The sequence below is a fragment of the Anser brachyrhynchus genome, assembly GCF_964034855.1.
Source record: "Anser brachyrhynchus genome assembly, chromosome: 23".
Taxonomy (NCBI): Eukaryota; Metazoa; Chordata; class Aves; order Anseriformes; family Anatidae; genus Anser; species Anser brachyrhynchus.
In genome coordinates, this window is record NC_137716.1 from 1,976,507 (window position 1) to 1,984,310 (window position 7,804).

General features: G+C 48.9%; 1 long non-coding RNA gene across 1 annotated transcript; it reads right to left on the reverse strand.

Moving 5' to 3' along the window:
- Window positions 1–759: 759 nt before the first annotated feature.
- LOC308182219 lies at window positions 760–6,041 on the reverse strand. The gene is made up of 3 exons (XR_013941720.1): window positions 4,015–6,041; window positions 2,925–3,181; window positions 760–2,378 (listed from the first exon to the last, which is right to left on the reverse strand). It is a non-coding gene; the product is annotated as an uncharacterized lncRNA (long non-coding RNA).
- Window positions 6,042–7,804: the final 1,763 nt, after the last annotated feature.

Here is a 7,804-nt window from a genome sequence, read left to right on the forward strand (position 1 = left end):
CTTTCCTAACAACCCTAAACATAACCCTAACCGCAACAAGAAGCTGAACCCGAGTTAGACCCGAAAAAACACGTACGGTGCCACTTTCTGCCATCAAAAAGTGCTCTCAGCGGAAGCCTTTGGCTACACCTGAACTCCCTGGGGGAGCCTTTACGCAACCCCACACTCAACAGGACTCTGCGCCTTCACTCTTTCCTAACAACCCTAAACATAACCCTAACTGCAACAAGAAGCTGAACCCGAGTTAGACCCGAAAAAACACGTACGGTGCCACTTTCTGCCATCAAAAAGTGCTCTCAGCGGAAGCCTTTGGGTACACCTGAACTCCCTGGGGGAGCCTTTACGCAACCCCACACTCAACAGGACTCTGCGTCTTCACTCTTTCCAAACAACCCTAAACATAACCCTAACCGCAACAAGAAGCTGAACCCGAGTTAGACCCGAAAAAACACGTACGGTGCCACTTTCTGCCATCAAAAAGTGCTCTCAGCAGAAGCCTTTGGGTACACCTGAACTCCCTGGGGGAGCCTTTACGCAACCCCACACTCAACAGGACTCTGCGCCTTCACTCTTTCCTAACAACCCTAAACATATCCCTAACCGGAACAAGAAGCTGAACCCGAGTTAGACCCGAAAAAACACGTACGGTGCCACTTTCTGCCATCAAAAAGTGCTCTCAGCAGAAGCCTTTGGGTACACCTGAACTCCCTGGGGAGCCTTTACGGAACCCCACACTCAACAGGACTCTGCGTCTTCACTCTTTCCAAACAACCCTAAACATAACCCTAACCGCAACAAGAAGCTGAACCCGAGTTAGACCCGAAAAAACACGGACGGTGCCACTTTCTGCCATCAAAAAGTGCTCTCAGCGGAAGCCTTTGTCTACACCTGAACTCCGTGGGGGAACCTTTACGCAACCCCACACTCAACAGGACTCAGCCACCTGGAAAGTAGATCAAGGCAATCACCGGGTTGCCTACCAAGTCCTTGACAGTTCCAAAAGGAGCTCTTTCTTGTGACCAGTTCCTCCTAATGTTTACCCCTCCTACTGGGGAGGGGAAAGAAATACAAATAAAGAAATCAGAACCCCACATCTGCGAGCTTTCAAGATTCAGTGACAGACCTGTCCTCTAGCACTACTCAAGCACTATGCGAACAGCTGCTCGCAAGCAGCTCAGGTCTCCCCCTCCACATTTGCCAAACACCATGGAGATGACTCTGTGCCAGCTGCCCTTCAGTACGTGCCCAGAGGCAGACTGGATGTCTTTGCCAAAACAGCTTGGACAATGTATTAGTACACCGCCACGGTAGCTACCATCACTAACTGCCAGGCAGGACAGCTCCAGGCCAAACACACAGGCACGCTACAAACATTACGAACAAAACACAGAACACAAGGCGCAAAAAAAAAAGGACTCCCAGAGGGAAGCCCTACAGCAAGTCAGAACAGGTGCTCTGCAGCAGACCCAAGGAGAGACTCAAATGTCACGACCTGTGACTGGAAGCAACTGCCAGAACTGGGATGATGGAGGCATAAAAAGCCTGCCTTCAAGGCAAGAGACCAGAAGGATGGGGAGTGCAAACCCCAGAAGAAATCTCTTAGGAAATGAATTCCCATGCAAGCGCTCCTGTTGCGACCCAGATGACTTCTGCAAGAGTGAGGATGGAAACAGACGCGATCAGAAACCGAATATGATGCACAAGACCTGAAACACATCTGCGCTTTAAGCTGCGACTGCCAGTCAAGAAGTGCTCAGATCAGCCCTACGATGATGAAACAAGCATTTAGGACCTTTGGTGTGGCTAACAAGTTGCCCATCTAATCTGTCCAGTGGAAAAAGGCAATGAGGATATCAAGACCTGAGGAGCGCGTAACATATGATCATCACATCAAGAAACATTTGATACAAAAAAAATTACACGCACAGAAGAAATGATCTCTTTAGGCTCCCACTGCAAGACAAGAAATGCTCAGCTTCCGATTGAGCATCAGCATTATTCCAGTGAGGTCAAGTGTTCAACACCCTCAGGATGGCTTCCCCAGGGGCTGCCAAGCACCAGGAGCAACAGCACAGCACAGACAACACAGAACACAGACACCAAGCTGGAACTGCCCTGCCTGGCACGTGCTCAAGCCGTACCTGACAGAATCCCACGCCCCCACACACTGTCTGACCGTGATCAATCCTAAAAGGCCCCATCCACAGCAATGACTTAAAAGCACAGACCCTCGCCCTACGTGTGCATTCAAAACCCGAAAGCAAACATAGCACTTGCCCCACAACTTAGCTTGGGAATGATGGGAGGCAGGTTCCATCCTCATCAAGGAACACGAAGGCTAGCCAGGACATTGCTTCCGGCACGAGGCTCCTCTTCACCTGCAGAAATAAAGTGCCATCAGGCACTGGCACACCAGCTAAACCTCTTCTAGTGAAACATCCACCTCAAAAACAAAACAGTAGTCCACTGACCTGCTCTGCTACTGAAGTCAGATAGACCAACTCGAAACAACTGCCCGCCTTCCCCTGCCTACCACCCCCAAACACACAGTATTTGCCCCTGGACTTAATTCTCAGGGGTCACAATCCGTCCTCAAGGTGGACCACAGAGGCCAACTAGGATGTTCCCAGTATCTTCTTCGTCCCCGGAAAAGAGGAGTCACCCAGAGGTGGGACCAACAGACTACCAAACCAAAAACAATGCCCTTTTTCCAACTGTACTCCATTCACCCTCCCGATCCAGGCTTAGCGCTTCCATTTACTGTGCTGAGCCAAGGTCACGTAGCTTAGACCAAGGAGAAAGAACAAACAAAAATGACAATCCACAAAACAGTCTATACCCACTCCTCTTCTTTCCTCCCCTACCCCAACAGCCAAGAAGCCCCAGACCCACGTTCCCCCACCCAGTACCACCGCTTCACTCACATAACATCCCAAGGAGATGCATCACGCTCCCAGCTCCTCTTGTGCTCCGAGCATCTCCAGCATTTCAGGAACTGGAACCGCTGACGCCTGGCGCGCCACAGGAACGTGGCAGGAGATGTACTCTGCTGTCGCAAGGTGCTTCCAAAGCCTGCATAACAGGCAAAACAGACTAACACAATCCACTGACCAACTCAGGGCCCACACTGCTGTCTACTCACCCTCGTGCCTCATTCAAGTGTCCGTGCCCATGCCCTGGGCTACAAGAAACAAAAAGAGGAGGTCATATCTGTGATGGACACACAAACAGTACAGCTCCTTGCACAGGACTCAAACACAGAGACGAGAGCCAGAAAAAAAAAACACCATCAGGTCCACAAATACCAAAAGGCCATGAATGCACAGCAGCCCCAACAGGGGTAATCACAGACTTACCCTTTACAGATGAAAAAGGTGACCCTGCTCAGTCTCTTGGTAATACTACAGCGCTTATGCAGTCGAGGAACCGTACCCCACCATTTCTTAAAAACGAGTTAGCCGGCAACGCCTCCTAAGCACACCTCTATTACGTGAATTCCAAGCACTTAAAATCTAGAAGGCTGCAACGTCTAAAGACTCTACAGCCACCCAAACCGCAGGCAAAAGCTCCAAAACTATAACAAACTGTCCCTAACCCTGGAAAAGACCACCCCTTACACGCCTACTGCTGCTCTTTTCAGATACATGCTTATACAGGGAGCTTCAATCATACTTATCTCCTAAACCCTGCTCCATCACTTTGCCACCAAGGTTGTAACTTTGATAATATTTGCCTTAATTCTGCAGAAATCATAAGGGACCCAGAACCACAAAGCAAACACACATAGTAAGATTGCCACCCTATCCGTAAACATGCTATAACAATTACTCACCTGAAGAAGAGCTGCATACAATACAGGCACCTATTACTAGATTGGTTTACCCTAACAGATCCTACTAGTTGTTACCTCACAAAGATGGGCGTACCGGTCTCTACCTGGAAACGCATCGGTCCATGGACTCTTAACCACCTAAAGAAACCTGCAACTGACTGAAGGAAAAACAAAGCACTTACCCCAAAGTGCAGCCCAGGCACAATGAGCTCTCTGATGGGATGCCTGTGACTCAATTACCACTAGGCCCTGCCTGGAACCCAGAGCCAATCACCTGGGAAAGGGGAGGGGCAAAGCACAAGAAAATAGAAAGAGGAGGAGCACCAGCTGTGGTTTATTTATTTATTTGGCTTAGCTCAAGAGCATGCAGAGGGCAGACAAGAGAACTGGGGTGTTTCTAGAAGCAACAATCCCCATGCTTTTGCTTCAGCCTTGAACATTGAAAGCTTTGAATATTGGAACCCTGCTCCACCATGGTACTCCATGGCCTGCAGGGGAACAGCCTGCTTCACCGTGGTCCTCACCACAGGCCGCAGGGGACTTCTGCTCCGGCACCTGGAGTACCTCTCGCCCTCCTTCTTCACTGACCTTGGCGCCTGCAAGGCTGTTCCTCACTCCTCTTGCTCTCCCAGCTGCTGCATGGACCAGCGTGTTTGGTTTTTTTTTTCCTGTCTTAAATATGCTCTCACAGAGGTGCAAACAACATCACTTATTGGCTCCGCTCAGCAGCGGGGCCCTTACCTAACGTGGGGCAGCTTCTACATTCTTCTCACAGAAGCCACCCCTAGAGCCCCCTGCTACCAAAACCTTGCCACATAAACTCACTACACCCCTTCACTTCGGTTAAGGGACGACCAGGCTGACAACACGCTCACCTTCCCTCACTGCTCCGTGACACGGGGATTTCCCTGTCCAAGACTACACCAAGCACCTGCAGAGACGAGAGAAAAGCACACCCTGAGGCACCTCACAGCCACAGCATACCTACTGCAATACCTCTCTCTTCCCAGTTGCTTTACTTCAGCTGCTCGTTAGCTCGATCTAAGACAAATGTGCCCGGGCGGCACCACACGAAAATGTGCCCAGGCGGGCAGCGCCAATCACAGACCTACCCTTTACAGATGAAAAAGGTAACTCTGATATGACCCTGCTCAGTCTCTTGGTAATACTGCACCTACGTGGTCAAGCCTCTTGTAGTGTGTAATCAAGCTCTTTTTAGTCCTCTAGAGAGTTACACAAGTGGCTTGATACATCCAGAGATTCAAATATAACCCAAAAACACAAGTGTATCCTGCCATCCCAAAAACAAGTGAGCCAGCAACCTCTGCTAAATATCCCTCTAGTAAGTGATTTCCAAGCACTTAAAATCTAGAAATCCATAGACTCCAACCTGCCCAAAGAACCCTACAACTGACTGAAGGAAAAACAAAGCACTTACCCCAAAGAGCAGCCCAGGCACAATGAACTCTCTAATGGCATACCTGGGGCTCATATACCATTTGGCCCTGCCCAGCACCCAAACCCAATCACCTGGGAAATGGGAGGGGCAAAGCACAAGAAAGTAGAAAGAGCACAAGCAGCAGCAGCTGTGTTTTTTTTTTTTTTTTTAAATCTGGTTTAGCTCAACAGCATGCAGACTGCAGACAAGAGAACTGGGGTGTTTCTAGAAGCAACAATCCCCATGCTTTTGCTGCAGCTTTGAATATTGAAAGGACAATATGACCAAGCAAGTAACTGATTTTTTCTCGGCTAGAATTAGCTCTAACATTTCTTTAGATAGAAAGAAAAATCTAGGAGCATAACAGATCACACATCAAAAAAAGTCACCAATTCCATGTAATAACATCACTCGCAGAAAAATTCACGTACTTGAGTAGGCTATCTGAAAACCAAAAGGCTATGCTGATGGGTCAAAACACACTACAGGACAACGGAGCCTGGCCCTCTGCTGCACCAACTTAAAACTCATCCCTACACTCACCAAGGTGCAAGCCCAACCCAAACACAGACACACCATTTCAGCCTCAACACAGTTTTGGGAACTGCTGGAAAGCAGGCTTCATCCTCAGCGAGGCATGCTCAGGCTCCACAGGATGGGGCTTCAGGCACCGCTTCACCTACTGAAGAAGACCACCATCAGGAGCTGCCACGCCAGACCACCTTTTTCCTCTGCAACACCTTTCTCAGGAACCAAACAGCATTCCAGTGACCTGCTTTGCTCCTATTCTAAAGACTATCACAGCCCACCTTGCCTGTGGCACCTGATAAACAGAAGAGAAAGCAACCACAGCAATAAAAGCCACTGCACCCTTAGGACAGTTACTCTCATCCCCTCCTTTATCTCAGCCGCTTACCTACCCCACATGGCAGATGCTTCCACCCCTTCTCTGAAGCCACCTATAGCACCTCTAAAAGAGAAACTGGAATTTTACTCTATTTGATATAGTAGAGTGATTCAAAGATCATAAATCCAATTTCTTTAAGTGATTTATTCTTTATTGACGGCACCGGATGCACGGGGGATCTTTCTGCCTATCGTGCATCCCGAAGTGAAAAGCCGTCCCAAATTTATACATCAAAGTGATTAATATTTTATTAACGCCTATACATATTCATTATCTAACCCCGCCTACTCTCGCTTCTCATGCTAATCAGTTTTTTGTGTCCTGCGCCTGCGCAGATCCTCTCGGTGGTCTTGGGCAGGGGTCGTCGAGCTGTGGTCGGTGGTCTCAGAGAGGAAGGCCATAAGTCTTCCTCACAGCGTACTTTTCACCCTTGGTCAGGATTCTGCTGAGTTACCTTTCTTCCTAACCGCAAGGACTGTTTTTTCTTCGAATCTTCTGCTCATTATTTTCTTATCTTGGATTCCAATGTCTTGTTCGAGATATATTGCCCGTATATGTCCTATTTCGAGATACATTGTCCGTACATCTGTTTCCTGCCCTACACCTAATGTTCTGTTCTCCTTTAAGAGTTACATTCTTAACCCTTTCTTATCTGGAATCGCCTCAGCTTCCCTAATCAAGAGTAAATGCAGCGAACATAACCCTAACCGGAACAAGAAGCTGAACCCGAGTTAGACCCGAAAAAACACGGACGGTGCCACTTTCTGCCATCAAAAAGTGCTCTCAGCGGAAGCCTTTGGGTACACCTGAACTCCCTGGGGGAGCCTTTACGCAACCCCACACTCAACAGGACTCTGCGTCTTCACTCTTTCCTAACAACCCTAAACATATCCCTAACCGCAACAAGAAGCTGAACCCGAGTTAGACTCGAAAAAACACGTACGGTGCCACTTTCTGCCATCAAAAAGTGCTCTCAGCGGAAGCCTTTGGGTACACCTGAACTCCCTGGGGGAGCCTTTACGCAACCCCACACTCAACAGGACTCTGCGTCTTCACTCTTTCCTAACAACCCTAAACATAACCCTAACCGGAACAAGAAGCTGAACCCGAGTTAGACCCGAAAAATCACGTACGGTGCCACTTTCTGCCATCAAAAAGTGCTCTCAGCGGAAGCCTTTGGGTACACCTGAACTCCCTGGGGGAGCCTTTACGCAACTCCACACTCAACAGGACTCTGCGTCTTCACTCTTTCCTAACAACCCTAAACATATCCCTAACCGCAACAAGAAGCTGAACCCGAGTTAGACTCGAAAAAACACGTACGGTGCCACTTTCTGCCATCAAAAAGTGCTCTCAGCGGAAGCCTTTGGGTACACCTGAACTCCCTGGGGGAGCCTTTACGCAACTCCACACTCAACAGGACTCTGCGTCTTCACTCTTTCCTAACAACCCTAAACATATCCCTAACCGCAACAAGAAGCTGAACCCGAGTTAGACTCGAAAAAACACGTACGGTGCCACTTTCTGCCATCAAAAAGTGCTCTCAGCGGAAGCCTTTGGGTACACCTGAACTCCCTGGGGGAGCCTTTACGCAACCCCACACTCAACAGGACTCTGCATCTTCACT